The 21585-nt window shown below is 39.8% G+C and overlaps 1 protein-coding gene and 1 long non-coding RNA gene across 13 annotated transcripts in view; one reads left to right on the top strand and one right to left on the bottom strand.

Moving 5' to 3' along the window:
* Positions 1 to 21585, top strand: part of ROBO2 (roundabout guidance receptor 2) — a 547539-nt gene that overhangs the window by 116159 nt on the left and 409795 nt on the right. The window lies entirely within an intron of this gene.
* Positions 724 to 18450, bottom strand: LOC125431611. Its single transcript, XR_007244321.1, has 3 exons — positions 18440 to 18450; positions 14417 to 14422; positions 724 to 769 (listed from the first exon to the last, which is right to left on the bottom strand). It is a non-coding gene; the product is annotated as an uncharacterized LOC125431611 (long non-coding RNA).

Raw genomic sequence — 21585 nt, 5'->3', positions numbered from 1 at the left:
CTGGGGTTCTTGCAGGGCTGTCCTATTCCTTGCCTGAGCCAACTCTCATTTCAGCAGTGAGCCCAGGGCCAGCAACCAGGACTGGATAGGTCCCCCCCTGTCCCAGAGTGTTTGGGAGGAGGGGGGAAGGCTTTACTGCACAGGAACTGCTTCACTGAGGCAGTGAGAACAGGTCTGTGGGGGGGGAAAAGCCTCACCATGCCCACCTGGATCACTCCAGGCAAGCTACCAAGAATTTGACTGGGGGAGGGGGGAAGAGAGAGAGAGAGAGTTGGAGAAGGGGCCGAAAGAAAATGAGTGCTAAGGAGAGGCAGAAACAGAGAACTAGGGTATCTGGCCAGAAAGAGAGAATGAAAGCTGGAATAGAGAAACAGAGAGAACAGAGAGTTGGGGTAGGAAGAGAGCTGAAATAAGTGGGCAGAGTCCAAGCTGAGGTGGAGGGGCAGAAAAAGACTAGCAGGGTGAAAAAACAGAGAAAGGGAGAGCTGGGGTAGCAAGGAAGAAAATTAAAAACAGACCTGGGACTGTGGGGCAGAAAGAGAGAGCTGGAGTAGGAGGCCAGAAAGAGAGTTGGTGTCATGAGCCAGTCCTTGGACACTGAGGACTCTTTTGCAGAGCAGAACCTGCTGCAGAGCCTGAAGACACGGTACAGCCAGAGCTGGCTCCTCACGAGGTGGAGTCAGCTCCAAGACCCTCCCTGCAAGCCAAGGTAGAGACTGGTCCCTGGGGAAGCCATCAGGAATCTCAGAGGAGCTGAATAACAAGCCAGCTACACAAAGGAAACAGAGGCAGAGGCTGAAGTGACAGGGTAGGAAAAAAAGTGCTTGCATTGCCTCTGGGTAATGCAGAAGGCTCTGTAAAATGGAGGCATCCGCTTCTGAGGAGGACTGAGTCCTTGCAGTATCCCAGCCTTAGTAACCAGAACTCCCTGTTTAAATCCTGCCTTGGGCTTGGCTCTGCCAGGGTGCAAGGAGTGTACTTCCTGGTAAGCTCCGTGTTCCTGATCTCCCTCTGACTTTTAGCTCTCAACCTGTCTGATCGCCTGCCTGTGCCTTGACCCTGGACTGCTTTGACCACACCTGTACCTAATGCGTGCCCTGACTCTGACTGGTTTTGACTACGCATTTGACATCTTCCTGCCCTGATTACGGACTGGTTGACAACGCCTGTGTCTGCTGTCCACCTTGACTCTGGTTTGCCTGGCCACACTCTAGCTTCTGCCTGCCTGTAGCACAGTTGGGATTGTGGGGCATCAATAGAGAAGGTTAAGAGGAGTGGCAGGTTGGAGAGTGAGAGGCAGAGAAGGAGGAGGAAAACAAAAGAACAAAGGTAGGGGTAATGTCCACTTGATTTCCCCATTTGTGGGTTCCTGCTTGCTAGAGCCTGTTGTGTTTTTCCACACAACAGGCTTCTCATATTCACAGGTACTCTGCTGGCGTCCCCCCTTTTTAGAAAAATTGGGACATTGCTTTGCAAATGGGGTGATGCCTATAGAAATGGGGGAAACTCTCCTTCTCTGCACAGACACCTTGTTGGCTCCACTCTTTTGCAAAGCTGGGATCCAGTTTTGCAAACAGTGGGTAGTTGTTTACAGAAATAAGAACTCACCCCATCTTCACAGGTATCCTGCTACCACTCTGTGACAAAGCTGGGATGTTGGGAGGGGGCATAATTTCAGTCTTTGTGCTGGGCACCATTTTTTTGTAGATATACCCCACCCACGTTTCTTGCCTTGGGAGAATTAGTTTTCTAGAGCCTGTTGTATTTTTTTGCATAACAGGCGTTATTGCTAGTGATCAATAATTCATTTCTGTGTATTGAATATGTTCCATTTTGGAGTGTTGTTATAATGAAAGAGATGGGAGAAGGAAAAGGCAGCAATAGGAAGATAGACGAGAAGATGTGAATTTTTTTCTCCTTCTCAAGTCCTTGCATGTATAGGACAGTACTTGGGACCATGAATACCAGATTCACATTCCTACTGCTTATAATAATCCATGAAAGACAACAAATACATAGTGACATACTAATGCACAGTATTTCATGTTATGTAGCATGTACTTTAACATTTTTAAAGAAACTACGAAGTCTGTGGTCATGGAATCTTTTAGAAGCTATCGTTTGTGGGTTACATATTTAGTTAGGTTAAATTTCATATTATTGACTCAATAAATAGACTTGTACTCAGTCTCTCTTCTCTGTTCATGAAATCCCTTCTTCAGCAGGCTGCAGATTATTGACCCTAAACCACATTTCAGTAGCACATTACCATTTTTTCTCAAGACAGATTCTTCTGTTATAAGGAACGACTGAAATACTGTAATGAGCCCATGAAATCCATAGTTGGAAGTTTATAATCTGTGGATTATTGACAAGCACAACTTCACTAGCCATTAGATTTTGTCCTGTCATTGAGCATCCAGAATCTCAGTATTACCATTGAGTTTGTAGACTATTTAAAGAGATAAGGTACATTCTTCAGAGTCCAGGTGGCCTGTCATGTCAGCATATTGTACTGTATGAATATTAGCTGAAACTAATAGACTTCCAGAGATAGAAGCATTGGTTTTGTAAAAGAAAATATAACTGCCTGGAGATTGATAGGCATACATGCAAATGATCTGACTCCATGCAAATGAATGGGCAGATTAACAGCAGTCTCCTTACTAGACAGAAAACACCAAACAAAGAATAACAGGTTATTTCCACCTGAATCCCATTAGTCAATTGCTGCTAATTCATTTGAGATTGTAGTTGTCGTAGTCCTGGGCTGTTCAATAACGAGACTCTATTCAGATGATTTATTAGAAAACAGCGTCAGGAAAAAGCATCTAGACTACTATTGCCAGAATTAAAGTTTAAGTGCCAAAGCACCCTTCATTATACCTGGATGTGATTAGTTTCAGTGTATTAGTCCTCATTTAACCCAATGCTATATCCAGTTGCTTGTTTAGAACATACACTGTCACATTTGACTGATAAAAAGAGAAATGGTGTGTGGTGTCATCTTCATACAGATGACTCTCCATTCCAAATCACTGGACAGTCTCTCCCAGTTGTTTCATACAGATGTTAAACAATGTGGGTGGCAAGAAAGAACACTGCTAGACAAATACTATTAAGCTGATGTCTCCCCAGTACCACTTCCTTGTCTTGGTTGGTCTGATAGGATTGGAAGTACTGGAACACTGCCAGCAGTATTGATATCAACAAAATAATCCAGAGGGATTGTTTGTGTCTAGAGATGGTTTTTACTGGAGAGATTTTATTATCACTATGGCCCCTTCCGCACACGCAAAATAATGCGTTTTCAAACCACTTTCACAACTGTTTGCAAGTGGATTTTGCCATTCCGCACATCTTCAAAGAGCACTGAAAGCAGTTTGAAAGTGCATTATTCTGCATGTGCGGTATGAGCCTATGTTCCAACTACTACCGTCACCATTCACTACCTCTTGGCTTCAACTAGTTGAAACTCTCTAATCAGAAGATCCAGAGAGTAAGGTTTGAACACTGAACTGGTATGTAAGTGAAAAAATGTTTTGTTTTTAAGAAGAAGAGTTTGGATTTATATCTCCCCTTTCTCTCCTGCAGGAGACTCAAAGGGGCTTACAATCTCCTTGTCCTTCCTCCCTCACAACAAACACCCTGTGAGGTAGGTGGGGCTGAGAGAGCTCCGAGAAGCTGTGACTAGCCCAAGGTCCAGCTGGCATGTGTGGGAGTGTACAGGCTAATCTGAATTTCCCAGATAAGCCTCCACAGCTCAGGCGGCGGAGCTGGGAATCAAACCCGGTTCCTCCAGATTAGATACACAAGCTCTTAGCCTCCTACGCCACTGCTGCTCCCTTACAATTCGATAACCTACTTATAATTCGATAACCTGCATGTGTTTCAGTATAGAAATGTGTATCCGGGGACAGGGCGCAGGAAATCAGCCATCTGTTTTGTTCCAAAGGAGGAAAAATGAACTGTGTTTTAAGATTGTGCAATTTTCAGGGGAAACTTTGAAAGTGACACATGTTTTACTGCAGCTGGAATGTTGCTAGAATTATATAATGATCTAAAAAATCCTTGCAATTGTTCACATGATAGGAAAACATAATATAAGGCTGTATTTACTCAGCAGGTTATCTTGGTTGTATTTGACAAGCTTCGAAAGTTGTGGTATTTGCCTGTGCTGATAGACGCATCCTTCGCTGAACCATTCTCATTCATCTTTTCCTTTTCAAAAACAACGTTTAGCCTAGATTGTGGCATTCAAAAGTGTTTCCCTTACAAAATTTGTCTAGGTTTTATTTCTTGTATTTTCTTGGACTGATGGAGGGAAGTCAAGGAAGAAGTAGCACATGAAATAGAATGAAATTATTCTGGAAGCTCATGTCAGAATACATCAAGCAGGTGAGGAAAAGGACACAACCTAGTGCTGTGTTCCAAGGGGATATGAGAGTCCCAGTTCTTCCTTGTCACCATACTCAGACCTATCTGCAGACTCTTTTCAGTAAGGACTAATTCATACATACAGAATTCAGATGAAGTCCTAATATGTTTATATCATACCCTTGTGACAAGTACATGTATCAGACTATTCACACAAGAAGACAGATTTCCCCCACCATCCTCTCTCCTGTGCTTCGCTGAAAAGCTGATGAAGATTCTCACTGTTGAAATCTCATGTGGTATGGAGGAAGATACCAGTCTATCTCTTCTCTCCCTTATACTAGAGCTATTACACTAGCTTCCTCACAGCAGTATTTTGTCTATAATGGTTCCCTGAACTTCAGCCACAACCTTTTGGAAAATTTTGGGGGAAGTTGGAGGAAACCTGCCTTCACAGTTATCTTGCATATCTTGCATTTGTGATTCATAGGACCCATCCTTTTGAAAGTTCATTACAAAAACTGACAGTGTTATATAGACAAAAACTGACTGAAATCTTGGTTTCATTGAGTTCTTTTTGCCATCTACAACACAGAGTTTAGACAACAACAAAGGAAATGTTAAATAAATGTAAGATCGAAAATAATTATTGTGTCCTGACTTTAAAAGAGATTGTTGAGAGTAAATATGAAACGTATACCTCTATGTGCAAAAAAATTGTACTGTACAGCTAATTATAACAGTTTGCCTGCCACTGTTTAACAAAGAGGTTTCCAGTCATGTGGCTTGAAGTCAGGGAATGTCTCATTTCTAGATTACTTTTATCTGAATCCTACATCATGTTGATGAAATTATTTTTGTCATGGCATGTCATTCTTTGCATCCCCCTTAGATGAGGTGTGACACACATGCCACAAAAGCAGAATTCTGGGAGAATATAGCTACTAATAACCTATCTGGATGGCATGATGTAGAATTGTTTTTATTCCAGTGGGACTTTGTACATTAATTCATAATGCTCTTCTGTTTATGAGTAGGGTTCTCGATATGTATTCACCAGCCGTAATATTCAGCTATAGGACTGTGTTGGTATATATGTTGTGATCTTTTGTAAAGTACCTCTTCTTGCATTAAACTTTTTGTCTGAATCAATCAAAACAGACCCAGGGTAAGTCCTAATTAGTATTTGGATGGAAGACGACCAGGGTTGCTATGCAGAGGAAGGCAATGGTAAACTATATCTTGCCTTGAAAAGCCCATAAGACATTGCCATAAGTTGGCGGGGGCTTGGCAGCACTTTACGCACTCATGCACTGTATGGAAGAAGCTGAAGGTATTTAGGATCTTTTTTCTGTATTATTTTACACATTCTACTATTTTTTTCTCTGCATCCATCCACAGAGTGCTGGATATTATTGAAGTTGGTTTATTTCTGTATTTGTGCTTGACATCATACTATACTTGAGTCAGAAAATAACGGATTCCTTCATAACTGTGTCAGAATGAACGCTAATATCTGTGCCTGCAGATCTGAATGGCTGAATGGGATATAGATTTTGAAAAACAAACTGCAGGCATTTGTGGTAATAAACTCTGATACTTTTGTCATAGTGCATAGATGTGCATATATTTATACTGTGATATAATACTTTTTGTATTTTAAAAAATATTGTAACTACACGGAATTAATTGACATTGTGGAATCATAAGATGTGGTAAAGGGGGTCAAATTGATTTTGTGAAAAATTAAAAACCAATTCCCAGTTCTCTGTAAATATATGTTCATTCTCTTTAAATGTTTTTGCTAAATGTGTAATTCTTATTGGGGGGAAGGGGGTAACTTTACACTGGTACTGGTATAATATTTCAGAAAAGATGATGGAATCATGCTGTTTTCTACATGAAAATCCCTGTTGTAGGAAATCTAAGTGTGCTGCTTAATAGTTTATGTAGGTAAATGAACAGAATATGTTCTTCCCTTTCTTTTTCTTCTTTTTTTCCATCGTGAAACACCACTGAAAGTCTAGTGACCAAACCTGCAGATAATCAGCAGACTGTATGCATGTTACATGAAGAAATCTGGAAGGACCAATCATATACAAGATAATGGTTGTTAGGATCATAGAATTTCCATGTGCTTCATTTCTGTACCATGCTATTAGCATGGAAAGAATGTTAATAGCCAAAATCACATGTCTCTGATGAGAATGTGAGTTTTCCCTCATGGGTGGCAGCCAGTTGTGTGGATGGTAATGAAACCAATCTGTAAATGAGTTTTTAAAGGGTGCAATACTTTATCACCAGCACTGTTGTCATCACTCAGACAGCTCTTCTCTCTCTTTGGAGTGTGGTGCTATTAGTTGCAGATTAAGAGTGATGACAGAATTGAGTCCTAAGCACCCCTTCTGCAGTGTCAACAGGCCTTAATGATAACACAGTACTGCTTTCCTTAAATAGTTTCATGTCTTATTCAGTGTAAATGGGGAAAATGTGGCATTTTAGAGCCAATGATGTGTTTTGCTATTGATGCTGTCACTGTGGCCAGCTGCTGAGAGAAGAGCCGTTTGTCAGATCCTATTTTTCTTGGTGATTCATCAAACACTAGCAGTTCAAGCGTACTGTATAAAGAAAGGAATAAATAACTAATAGGCTGTGGCTGAACAACATGGCATTTTATGAAACTGCCACCAGTTCTGAGGCCATATATGGTGACAGGGGGATGCTCTCAGGACTGTTCTTGCCTAAATGTATGTTTAGTAGCTTGCAAATTAGTATGAATGGAAGGCTGTTTCGATAGTATGGTGAAGGGAAAATGCATTATGGTATGTTTTATATATGCGGTGTGAAGACTAGTAAGAGTAGCAGATATGGGATTTTTTGGAAATCCACATCATAATACATTCAGATTTTAAGAGAACTTCCATTTTATACACATTTAAAAAGAAGTATTGTATATGCTACAGGGATAATTCTCCTTTTCATCATTGTAGAACATTTGTAGAATAGGATTGAGATTAGGCTTCAATGGGAATATAGCTGTTGGATTCAGTGGCAAGTGACACTCAAGGACTACATTGACTTCTTAGTCCCAACAGTATTTGAAATCCTGATTGAATTCATAAGAGGCTGAAATCTAATGTGGTGCATTTGCTAAGGTTTTCTACAGAAAACTTCAGATTCTTTCCCCCTCTGTTGTAGTACAGCTCTTTATTGCCATCATTTTTTCTTTTGTATTTATGGGGTAGTTTGGTATTTCCTATGTACACTGTAGGCTTTCTTTTAAAGTTGTTTGTAGAGAGGAGGCCACACTATGGAATGATGGCCACATAGATGCCCTTTTCTTAGAGAACTGAGCAGGCAAAACTTTGACCCATTGTTCAAGATGTGAGAGGACAGCAAATAATGCCCTTTTCTATGAGAGTCAGGAATGATAATTTGCTAGCTAGAACTTACTAATGTTACAAAAAATGAGCGCTCCGAAGAAAACTAACCAGAAAATTATATCACCCTTGCCCTTCCTGGTTATTCATCTCTATTAAGAAGAAGGAAGGAAGGATTTACATCCCCCCTTTCTCTCGTATAGGAGACTCAAAGGGGCTTATAAACTCCTTTCCCTTCCCCCCTCACAACAAACACCCTGTGAGGTAGGTGGGGCTGAGAGAGCTCAGAAGAACTGTGACTAGCCCAAGATCACCCAGCTGGTGTGTGTTGGAAAGTGCAGGCTAATCTGAATTCTTTTCTGAAATCTGAAATCTTTTCTTGCTGTTGAATAGATTTGAGTAGTCTCATCACTTAACTTCTACAGCTGTCAAATCTGTGTTGAGAAATTCCTGGAAATTTGATGTGAAACCTTGAGAGGGCAAGTTTGGGAAGGAGAAGAACCTCAGTGGGCTATAATGTCTTATAGTTTACCCTCTACAGCATTTTTTTTCATGGGCAATGATCTTTGCAGTCTGGAAATCAGTTGTAATTCCAGAAGATTCCCAGTTCCCAGCAAGTCTATCTATTATTTTATTTATTATTATTATTTATTTGACTTAATTTGTTTGACTTAACTTATTTGACTTAATTTATTTGACTTAATATACCGCCCAATCCCCCGAAGGGCTCTGTAACTCCTATATAACTCTATCTATAACTCCTTCCTAATTCCCTGTGATCTTCATAGATTTGGATTTGTTGAGAAGAATGGTCATTTAGAATTTCCATAAAAGGAGTAGGTATATATCAATGGAGGTGCTAAACCTCTGAGTATATGTGCTAAGAGGTGTTGTTTATTGCCTTCCTGGGCAAATGTGTACAACAAGATCCTGGACTAGAGGGATTGCTGCTCTAATCTGTTCCTCATGTGCATCTATGCAGGCATGTATATGTGTACACTTGTTTGAAAGAGCCAACATACATTCATTTCATAAATGAAACTGGATAAATGTGAATTTTCAGTCACACATTCAGCAATACATACATTGAATACAGCATGAGAATTACTCAACAAATGTATTAGAAAAATTCAGGTTTATTCTGTACAAGGATTGTAATGTATAGATGAGGCTTTTGTCTGAAAGGAAGAGCTAGGAGGCTGTATGAGTCATATGAAGCAATGGAAACTATCCCACACTTATCTACAAGTATGCCAGTACAGGGACTTGGAGAGGACCAGCTGTACCAGACTTAAACCAAAGAAAAAGACAGCTATTTTACATAATGGCCAGAAGAAAACTGTTTCCCTAGCCCCAGCTCACATGCCAATTCTTCTTCTCTAGCCTGAGATGAACAGGAATGTGCGCATTGCAGCTCTAGTAAAACTAGAGACACAGAGGACTGAAGCCCTTCCATCTGATGATAAAGTCTATCCAGTCACTTCACACAGTAGTTCAACATGGGAGGAGGAAAGCTATGCACACAATAAAAGCAGCAGCTAAGAAGTACACTGACAGTTTTTATGTCTCTGCTTTTCAGCAACTTTTTTCTCAGCTGAACTTACTTCGGATCTGTTTCTATACATCATTGGATATTGTACTATCATAAACATTCACCTTCTGGATTGTCTTGTTCATACAGGAAAATCCAAAGGCAAGTGTTTACTATAAGACAGTATCCAATGGAATGTGGATCCATACCTTGTAAGCTTAATAAAAATATAACTGCAGGGGGAGAAGATTTTGGAGGAGAAGCATAGGTAAGGAGGGGGATTAGCACCCTTGCCTTTCATCTTCACTCTCATGTCATATTATTTCAATTTACTGTGTTATGTATGTTTGGTATTTTAAAATGTCTACTTAGAGGTCAGATGACAGACTTGTGGGGAATTTCCTGGCTGGATATTGTTGCAAGTTGCACATTATGAACAGAACTAAGGATTGTGGCCATTTGTTGTACTATTTAATTTTTCCATAGTATTGCTGACTTTCTGAATTACCAATTTATAAAATAGTATTCATAAGCAATTATTAAGTGTTGTAAATTGACTGTTTTGGATTTCAAATATGTGAGTATGGTTACCATTGTCACCTTTCCCATTCATGTTTGTATGTCAAGTACTTTTAAAAGTTGTACTTTTTTGTACACATTCAATAATATGCATGTTGTCTGGTGAGATCCCTTGTTCTTCTCCACCCTAGACCTGATTTCATTGTTTAAATAAAAAAGTGAGAAAATCCAATAGATATTTGTATTTGAATACATTTTACTTTTTACAAATCTTTTGCATTTGTTGAAGTCTGTGTTATCAGTGTTGTTTTACATGAGCATTTTTTTCACACAGATTCAGGCAGTTGCACAAGATTATATGCTGGTTTGCCTTGACAAAGGCTTATTCCATCAACTCATTTTTTCCAGGTACTTCTGTAACTGAGTGTGTACAAATGCACTGAAAGGTAACAAGGAGGATTAAGCCAGGATATCTGTGCTGACACATAACATAAAACTATCATTAAGATAAATTCTTTTTAATAAATCTTCAGATCGTTTTGCTTAATTATAGGCTTTTTGAATCTGGGATCTCTGTACTTATGCAACAACATGAGGAAAGATTTATATTTTATGCCCTGTTCCTGAAAGGAGGAATTTATTTTTATTTTTTTATTTATTTATTTGATTTTTATACCGCCCCATCCCTGAAGGGCTCTGGGCGGTGTACAACAATTAAAACACAATATAAATAAATAAACATTTAAAAGCAGCGATAAAATTCCCAATGCATTTACCGAATATAAAACTCAAGGTTTAAATTTAGAGTTAAGATCAAGATATAGGTGGCGTCCAGCATTCTAATAATATAAAATCCCTCCCTCCCCACGGTAGAGGGGAGGCGTGGCGAGTCTCATTAGATGTTTGGTGGCCCAGATGTTAAGGGCCACGGGAGGGGCACTATTGGCGGCTGGTTCCTCCAAAGGCCCGGCGGAACGGCTCCGTCTTACAGGCCCTGCGGAACTCCCCAAGGTCCCGCAGGGCCCGGACAGCTGGAGGAAGAGCGTTCCTACCAGGCGGGGCCAGCGTCGTGGAAGGCCCTGGCCCTCGTGTAAGGAAGGCCAACCACATGCGCCCGAGGGCCAGGGACCACCAGTAAAATTGTACCGCCTCTGCCGATCAGCGAGAGGCCAGCGTAGGGGCGGTTATGGGGTGATGCGGTCTCGAAGATACGATGGCCCCAGGCCGCGAATGGCCTTAAAGGTCAACACCAACACCTTGAAGATGATCTGGAACTCTACTGGAAGCCAGTGCAGTGCATTTAGAAGAAATATTGCTATTTCTGGATGACAAATCATATTCGTTATGTGGCTAGGAATACATACAAGTAAGCCTGGTTCTATGTGTAAGTTTAGCAGCATAGGTATTGGAAAGGCAATAGGTGCCAGTTTGTTCTTTTCATTCTCCCATCCAGATTAACACCAGGATACAGCAAATAACAAAAATTGTCTCACGTAGCTTCTGAAACTCAAGGTACTGCAAACATTGATACCCTCCCATCCCAATTCTGCATGACTAAATGATATCCTGTTCTTCACCTACCTCTTTTTTGTGTCACATAAGTTACCTTCTAATGTGTCCAGATTTTTTTATGTGTTATGTCATATTTTTGGGAATCCACACCTATATAAAAAGCCTGTAAGTGTAATTCCCTATTAAACATCAAATAGCCATGAATATTATATGGGTGAGAATTCAACATTCCCACTGTAAAAGCAACTGAGGTCTAGGATTAGATCAAATTCGTTCTCCCTTCCAAATCTTAGTGTAGGAAATATAATAAAAAGACGACTTATGCTGTGTTATGATACCTTCAACTATTAAGCCCCCTCCAAAAATGAAAAATCCATAATCAGTTAACTAAGGTCATTTGTTTTGGACTGTACACTTCTCTGCACATTAATTCCCTTTGACATTTGCTTTTTCTCTCTACACTCTCAACTGCAATGTTAAAACCTCCCAAGTTTATTAGTCATGATAGGTAATTATTATGAGTTCTGCTTCGTTTGTAGTTAGCATGTCCAAATGGAGATAAAGCACATATACCTTGTTTTTGTACCTCTTTAAAAAAATAATCAAAAGTTCACATCAAAAGTTAGACTTTGAGAAAGATGTCAAAGATTGCCTGTTCCTACTTTTTGTATCCTTAGGTGTCTTAACCTTAATAATGATTATAAATTTACTAATATTAATATCCCTTAATTTTCATTGAAGTGTGTCAACTTTCTTACATACTTTCATGAAGAAGATCAACAATTATGTCAGTTCTGTCATTTTTTACCAGTTTTCCCATGGGTATTTTCAACAGGAGACCTTGATTATGATGGATCATGTTTAGTGATCCTCATATCCCACATGAACACCTTATGTGCCTAGATTGCAGCAATCAGTATATTTCATGATGAAAAAGGTAACAGTAAACACTTCCTGGCCATGCACCAACAGAATAGTTGCTTTTGGCTTTAATTGATACAAATCAGCTGATTCTGAACTATGGAAGAATTGCAAGACTCATAGCACATCTGAGTTTCAAGGTGGAAAAACAAATATTAATTATTAATATCAGTATTACAACTTCTTGTGTCATGAAATTATTTTCCAAAGGGAGTGGCTATGTCGTAGTAGCAGAGCATTTGCTTCGCATCCAAAGGGTCCCAGGTTTAATAATTAGCATTTCCAGCTAAGAGGATCGGGTGGTAGGAGATGTGGAAGACCTCTGCTGGTGACCAGTATAAGGTGACCACGGGTTCCCAACATTTTTAAGCCTGTGGACATTTTTGTAATTTTAATATAGCATGGTGGCCACAGTCACGTGCTGTTTTCTGGGCAAAAGCATTTGTGGTTTTGCCCATTGGATGCCAGGTACCACGTTAGGGACCTAAGGTAGATGATACTGATCTTGATGGACCAATGGTCTGATTCAGCATAAGGCAACTTTATGTGTGTTCATGTGTTCTCTGTTACCTTGTGAAACTACATAGCGGTTCCAAGGAACAGGCCTTTTTTAGCTAGTTGATTTGATTGATGGTTAATTATGAACTAACCATATAAGTCGAAAAATAGATAAAATAAAAGATAAAAATATTTTGTCCAGTTAAAGTAGTAGTGAAGCATAGTTCTGTTTTCCACTACTCCTCAAAGGTGCTGTATAACACAGAATCACTAGCTGGATCCCTTGGATCTATTTTGCAAATGCTGGTGAATTCTTCTTGAGCAAGACATCTTCTTGTGACTCAGGAGAGTCTTTTGCTGGGGCTGTTGCATCAGGGACTTGTGCAGGGGAATGAATCTGAAATATTCAGCCTCATCCATATTGTTCCTCATATAATTAAGAGAAGACTGTTCCTAATAACAGTATTAGTAGCTGACACTTGTCAGAGCAAAATGATGTAATGGCATTGTACTACAGGTATCTTGTTCATACTGCTAAATGATTCAGTGTTCCTAGATTTTTTCCCTGTAAGTTCACTAAAGCAAACTTTAATTTTTTCTAATTTGTTCTAGAAGGCTTGGGAAAGGGCCTTGACTCAAGGATAGAGCATCTTTGAATGGAATGGAAAATGTTGCAGGGTCAGTCTGTGGCATCTCCAGTCAAAAGGCTAAGATTGTAGGTGTTGTGAAAGAGATCTGCGTGAGACCATGGAGAAGCTGCTGTCAGTCAGATAAACAATACTTACCTTGATAGACCAGTAGTGCAGTTCAGTGTACGATAGCGTCATATGTTCAGTATTGTGTGTGGAACTAGCCATCCATATTTTCATGGATAGAACATACTTTTCAACAGGGACCAAGTTCACTCTAGGAAAATCTTCCATCTATACCTCTTACTCCTTTTCTAAAAGGAGGTGCTTAGGCTTTACACCTGGTTTGAGGAAGACAATTAATTAATAATTACATGATTGTTTGGAAGGCCCACTGAAACATGAATGTAATGAAATCAGAGTGAGTTTTTATTGAGTGGAATAATCAATATTCAAGCAGTCCTGATAATATCAGACATGCAGATATTAGCACCAATTACTGAAAAGCATTCATTAAGATATCTGTATTCCAATTGACGCCATAGATTTGCAATATATGTACTACCCGTGGATAATCAAGGAGCTAGAAAAGGAAAGCAGAGCTTATATTTACTAATCAGGACAGATCGTGACTAGAAATCCTATAGATGAAAGGTTGTCATTTCCCTGGCTGTAGGAGATCATCCCCTACATTTGAGAAACTGAAGAGCAGGAGAAAAAAAGTAATTCGAGGTGCTGTTTGAGGAATTTTTCCTTGTTTGTGTAGTCTTTATAATAAAGATTAGGGATAATTCCTAGAGTGTTGCTCAGAAGTGATATCACATCTTCCCCAAACTTGACCGATAGCAATTAATGCAAATGCGTTGAAAGTCACCATTGCTAATGGAACGGGTATCCTGTTGAACTATCTAAATGTTCCTTTGCCAGATTGGGTAAGATCTATGTGTCATTTTTCCATGAGGCATGGCGGCATGATGATGTGTATGTTCAGTGATGATGTACATGTTCAATACTGCATCCTTTCTCACTAATTTGTTTGTGGAATTGACCTGAAACTCTCCTTTTGGGAAGTTCATGTGAACAGAATAATTGGTGATAGAACTAAGATGGATTTAAAAGAGAGAGACTAAAAATGTGGAGGGTTGTTAACAACAGCTGGTTAAATGTCTGTATGAATCAGAACTGTCTCTCCTTCTCGCTCGCTCTTTGGTAACCTATCCTTTAGTTTTTGTCCTACAGACTTTTGTGCTGTGAGGGGATACTTACCACTATATTTTCAAACTTGTTTGTTAGTGCAGCAAAGTGTAATTGGATAGTGGTAATAGGAGTATGGCTTCTTTTATAAATCACTGAAAGGAAATGGTTCCATGGTGCTGTCTTAGAAAAAGCTTAATTTTCAGCACTAAAGGAAGTGTCTTGTTTTTCTCATTTAAATTAAATGAATTAAGTAACATACTTTAGTTCAGAGACAATGCTTAAGTTTAACAAGTGTGACTGTGTTTATTATAGGGTTGATTAGCTTTTTGGCTTCTATACTTAATATTTGCATTGTTCTTTTATGGTAGATTCTGAGTGCCCTCATCAGGGTAATTGGAATTGAAGTCTTATCTATAATTGCCTACCAATAGGGGTGACAAAGTGTCTCTCCAGTGCATTAACTTTATCATTCCCTGTAAAACATTAACGCAGCAAAAATCTAAGCTTTTAAATGTAAGTTTGTCTTCCTCCAGATCAGATAAATGAAATTTGTAATTTAGATGAGATAAATTAATGAACTTAATGCAAAGGCCGGAAAAGTGTTGCAGTGTTCCAGTTTGGTATTCATAAAGATCCTCCCAAACATTCCCATTAAAGTATTGATTTTGTCCATTTAGCAAAGTGAAAGGACAGTGAACCTCCCTAATGGCTTGTACATTACACCATTAGTATGTAGACCTCCCCAGCAAAGAAAAAACATAATGATATGTGTTAAAACTCTTGATGTTTGTAACACAAAACACTGTACAAGTGTTTATGCTAATAATTTTGCTGACAAACAGAACCAACTCATTTAAAACCATATAGGGGTGTGTGCATTTGTGAATGAGTGAATGAGAAAGAGAGAGTGGAAATGTGCAGGCCACACCCAGGGATACCAGCAGGATTTGTTTCTTGCTTTCAAAGCAAAGATGATAGAGTAGACAGTCAGCAAAACCTGACTTTAGTCAATCCAAATGAATGGGTCAAGTGTACACTCAGCAGCAGTCAATAGAAAACAGCACAAAAAACAAGACCCTGGCTGTATAATAAAGTACAATGGTGAACAAGAACAATACTTGTGTGCATCAGTAAAGTGCACACAGGTGAGTCAAAGCCGACAAGCAACATAAGCCTTTCCCAATAAACAGTAAAAAAGTCTCTGTATAGGGAAAGTGCAGTAGTCCGAAGTCTGTTGTTACAAAAGAATCCTCTCTGTGAGAGTCTAGAATGAGTTCCCTGGTATGTACTCATTTTCATGGAGTCAATGTCCACGTCTTCAGCAAGTGCATATCACTATGCTCATTGCTAATCCTGGAACAATCTTATGGGTTGAAATACACTTTGCCAAACTGTGTCCCATTTCTTGCAGACTAATACGCAACAGCCAGTAGTAGGGAAAGGGAAAAACTGCAAGAAAAAAGGAGAGAAGTGGGTGGAGGGGAGGGGAAAAACCAGGAAAGGGCAAAAAAGGGGAAGGAGGAAGATAGAGGAAGGAGGGCATCATTATGTAGTTACCTCAACTGTAGTTACCTCAACTGTACACTTGGGAAAACAGCTGTGTCTTACAGGCTGTGTAGAATTTCATTAAATCCTGTGAGGCACTGGCTTCACTGGACAAAGTGTTTTACAAGGTAGGGACTAGGGCTGAGAAGGTCCTGGCCCTGATTGAGGCAAGCTGGACCTCTCTAGGGTCAGGAATCACCTGGACGTTTTCTGTTGCTAACTGCAATGGTCTTCAAGGAATATAGCAGGTCTTTGAGGGACATATCCTGTAGCTATGTGGGCCCCAGACGATTTAGGGCTTTAAAGGTTAATACCCAAACCTTGATCCAATAATCCACCTGGAGCCAATGCAGTTGGCGAAGCATGGGTTGAATATATGCCTGTCATGAGGTCCCTATGAGGACTCTTGGTGCCTCATTCTGCATCAGTTGGAGCTTCTAGAGCAGGTCCAAGGGTAGCCATGTGTAGAATGAGTTTTGGTAGTCCAACCTTGAGGTGACTGTTGCATAGATCACTGTGGCTAGGAAAATCTGGGACAGATAAGGTGACAATTGCAAATGCAGCTGAGTGTCATCAGCAAGAGGCCACACATAGATATTAAATAATATCTGCTGAGGATTAACAGGTTAACAGAATGGGGGAAGTTCTTTGTCTCTTATGTGGCTTTCACACAGTAGTATTCAGAGCAATAAATATTTTGTCAGGAAATACAATAAGCTATACTGTTAGATCCCCAAAAAATAAAATGAAAGGAAAATTGGTGCTACTACAGTTCTTCAAAAGTGTTCACAAGAACCTACACAATACTAGTACCGTATAAGCAGAGTTTACAGAAGTTTTAATTTTTTTTATTTATGCAAAGGATTGTACAAGTGCAAGAACACTTTTGGATTTTATTTGTTTTTTGCATGTGTCTTTACAGTGACCTATTCTCAGATCAGCTCTTTTTAAGCCAAAGAGAAACCAAGTGGAAGGGTGCCTTTTGGTCCAGTTTCTAATCTGTGGAAATGCTTGTAAGTCAGTATTAACTGTTTGACAGTATTAGATGTTTGCACATTAACATTCAGCATGGATAAACTGCACAGTATTTTCTCCCTTCTTTTTTTAGTTGTTTGTTTTTGTTTGAATTTTTGGCATAAATGTAGTCTAGAAAAAATTATTTACTAAAGCTATTTAACAGGTTACAAATTAGAAATGGTTACAAAAATTTCAGGTTGAGCAGTGGAATACAAACTCTTCTTGTCTGTAAGGCTGATTCCGCATGGGCCAAAAACAGCAGTGTGAAAACGGTGTGAAAATGATGTAAAAGGGTTTAAAACGGTGTAAAAGGGTTTATACTGTTTTCACACCGTTTTCCCACTGCTGTTTTTGGCCCATGCGGAATCAGCCTAAGAGAATGTGAAAGGTATCAAAGAAATGCCAACAGCTGCTGACTTTACATTTTATTCTTGGCTGGAAACTCAGCAGTGGTGACACTGACCTTAGTACTGTTTTGTAAATTGACAAGAGGGAACTGCTGGGCACAATTTCATTCTCCATAGATGCAATGCCTTACCTCCATTGAAACACTTGTTCATTCTCACAGAATAGACAGTCTATATTTCTTCCTCAATTCTAGCATCCTAGATGTGTTGTGCTGTTACTATCCTACACGGATACTTACCCAAATATTTCCATCTATAGTGGTAGTGTATAAATGTGCCTTCTTTACTGGGTAACAAAGGATGCAGTTGCATAAAGTAAACACTCCACAGTGTATTACTATTCAAACCATTTTAAAAGAGCACATTCTTTCATCTTTTTAGTATATCCAGGCAAGGATGGTGATGTAGTGTTGTGCCCCTCTCCCCCTGTCTTTTTAGTAAAAATGAAATTGAATATTAGCATGTAAACATTCAAACTGAAAACATGCTGGATAAATTGTGCCTTGCTGGCAACATAGTGAGTACAGAAAAAGAGAGTGTACAGAAAAAAAGAGAGTTTACTGAAACGGAAAGGGGTGTGTGGGGGGGGAGGGGGTACTCATTTGCTCTCAGATGCATGATTATATTAAAGCAAAAAAAGACTAATCTATTTGGAAGGTATCTGGCATTAAATGCAGACCTTGAACAGTAGAATGTTTCAGCATAGAACAAGTCACATTATTTTATTGATTGGAATATGGTGGGATAAATGTGTGGCTTCCATTAATGGAAACTGATTGTTCAAGGATGTGCCGGCAAGACTGGTCAATTCTTTCGCTGTTGTTTACTGGGGAGGACAATATCAATTTTCCAGAGAGATGATTGGTGGGATGTCAAGGCTGCTTGTCACCCTTTTCTCCTTGTCACCGACAGACAGCTGAGTGACAATTATGGGGATGGGACATAGTAAGCATTGGCATATACACCAGAGGATAACTGGCAAACACAAAAAAGGCAGTAGTGCTTTAAAAAGATATAATCAGCAGTTGTCAGGACTAGTTACATATATGACGCCTAAATAACAAGACTGGAGAGGGTTGCCCTAGACACTGAGATGCACATCCATTGCACAATATATGCCCCATCCTATTTAGAACATAGAATTCAGGGATATACAAGCAATGGAGAAAGCACATGCTTATGCAAAGAACTGCGTAAATAACAAAGAAATGACTTCATATTCTTTTATCATCTCCTTTTACATAATCATATCTCAGGTGTGGTAAACTGTAGGGCAAATAACATTGACAGTGTTACAGTTTTTTTTTTTAATTGCAGCATTGTTAATGGTTTATACTCATGCTTCCAGGACAAATGAGGCAAACAAAAATCTAGGGTAAAATATCATTGAATATTTTAAGTTTCAAAGGGGAATGCATGTAACTTCCCAGTCAATTGGGAAGAAATTCTTCACTACAGCCCTCATACTCTTGAGCTTTTCTACCAAATTGCATAGAGATAAGAGACAGTTTCCTTGATGTTTAGGTTCAGGGAATGTGAATAGGCAGACTTGTCCTTATGTGGTACCCTGATTGCTGAGACATGTCAGATCCTGAATCAGTCTTCTGTTAGAGGGGTGATCTGATACATTTCCCTCTGATACATTTCCCTCTCAGTCACATCTCCAAATATTCATCAATTTTGGAATGTTTGTTTTATGGGGAAGTGGAAGTCTTAAATCTCTGACTCTCTTTTATCTCCTTTTTATTGTCTTCTGCCCCTCCCCCCCACGGAGCTCTTCAACCCTGTATACTAGCGTGGCAGGGATAGCTTTACAGTGCTGCAGCTGGGCTCCCTATAATTGGGGTAGCCTTTCAGTCCTCTGCTTCTATTATTTTCCATCTGATCTGACTTGTACTAGGTTCAAACAAATATTTGTCTCTACTTTGCCTGGGGGAGGTAAACCCACAGACAGCTAAGTGTCAAACTAGATTTTTCATCTTTCATTGAGTCACTTCTTGGTTTTCTGACTCACATTCCCAAAGTTCACACAGGAGCTTCCGGAAGCTACCTTTTTAGAAGTGGCAAAGGCCCAGTTCAGCTCAGAATCATGGCACTGTGGGGAGGAAAGACTTCCTGCTCCTTCTGTGTTGTTTTCCTGAATTGAAATAGCCCCAGGGTGTGTTATTTGCCCAATTTCTGAGTTGCATGTGCATTATTCTGTACATTTGCAGTTCAAAAGTGTGGCAATTAATGTCCTGTTACCTTTTTGGCTAGTGCGGGAGAAGCAGAAGACTCTCTTAACCTTAAAGCATAGTCCCAACTTAAATTGGGCCTATACAGCTTTGAAATATGCAGTTTGCTGCAACTCCGGTGTGAATGTGGGGATTGTGAGTCAGTTCTGCGGAACTTGGGCCCTTTCCGCATGGGCCAGTTAAACCAGGATAAACCTGGTTAAAAACCCTGATTGGGTTGAACCTCACACGGATCCCGATCCTAATGCAGATCCGCTCTGCGTTTTTCCCAACCCGAGTTTTTCGTCAATCGAGGTATGTGACGTTCTAGCTTTGTTTTAATATGGTTGACAGCCGCAGCCGAGTGAACAGCCGCAGCTGTGTGCTCCATTAAATTACAGAATCTCACATAACATGATTCTGGAAAACACCTTCCCCGGCTCCCATCTGCAAAGCCATGCAGGGGTAATGGGCCAGGGGGTTGGTCCTGCCTGCCTGCGAAGCAGGGAAAAACAAAAATGCAGGCAGGGAAGTAGAAAAAACAGCACCTTTGTGCGAAAGCACGCACCACGGCCAACGGGACAGCCGGCCATGCAAAGGGGCTGGGGCAAGGGCGGGTTCATATAACCCGCCTGTCCCTTACTTTTATTGACCTGTGTGGAAAGGGCCCCAGACACAACTTAGTAAAAATCATGATGTCTACTTTGAGCCTTAGTTCTTTGCAAAAATAAGACTTGTGCATACATAGAATATTACAAACTCTTCACAGTTCAGTAATGTGGTACAGTGATTTTCAGAAGTGGAACCCATGTGAACAGAAATGCTAACCACAAAAATAATTTTTGGGGTGGCCCAAATACTTGTAATACACATATTTGATTCAGCTTTAAATAGTGATTTTTATCATGTATTTCTTAAATTGTTACCTGGCTTGGTGGCCCTTGTGAAGGCAGAATTTATATTTCAGAATTTTGGGATATACATTTCACAAGATACATATTTAATTTAACTGAGGTATTCTTTGCTCTGCTGCCTTTTTCACTGTTCTGAAAATGAAATTTGATAGGAATGCACCAGAATAAACCTATTAGACTGGGAGGCTTTGAAGATGTTGTTCTGCTTATAGTATCAGGCAGATTCACACTAGCCTGACAAGGACCTTTGATCTCCGGATAGGAAGCCTAAATGCTTTGAATAAATTACACAAGGGAAGCTAGTGGCCAAACAGTGGTAGATCACAGAGGTTGATCTACAGGGTGGGGTGGGGGGAGCAGGAAACAAAGGTTAGCTGGGAACCAAGGGGAGAGAACAAAGGGATTCTGATGTTTGGAACTGTGCTGTAGCTGAGAAATCTATGTATTAGAACTTTTTCTTAGTTTCTGTTTTTCAATAAAATCTTTGAAAGACTCAACAGTTTTTGAGTATCTGGCCCACATTCCAGTCACTGGTCCACAAAAGTATTAGAATCCAGGTATACCGAAATTTGCCCTGACCTGGATGGCCCATGCTAGCTTGATCTTGCCAGATCTCAGAAGCTAAGCAGGTCTGGCTGTAGTTAGTAACAAACAACAACAAAAGACCTTTATTAGTCATTAGTGTCCTGGATGAAATCACAAAAGAGGCAAATATAACGAGACAGATTAGGTTTCTCTTACTCTAGTTAGTATTTGGAAGGGAGATCATCACCAAGGAATTCCAAGGAATCTGCAGAAACAGGCAGTGGAAAAGCAACTCTGTTAAGTCCCTTGTCTTGAAAAACCCTACGTGGTTGCGTAAGTCAGCTGCTTAGTGGCACTTTACACACATATACCAAAATTTATGCTAAATGGTCCATCGAAA

The sequence above is a fragment of the Sphaerodactylus townsendi genome, linkage group LG04 (genome assembly GCF_021028975.2).
Source record: "Sphaerodactylus townsendi isolate TG3544 linkage group LG04, MPM_Stown_v2.3, whole genome shotgun sequence".
Classification (NCBI taxonomy): Eukaryota; Metazoa; Chordata; class Lepidosauria; order Squamata; family Sphaerodactylidae; genus Sphaerodactylus; species Sphaerodactylus townsendi.
The sequence above is the reverse complement of the archived record's forward strand: the minus strand, read 5'-3'. Positions and strand labels throughout refer to the sequence as shown.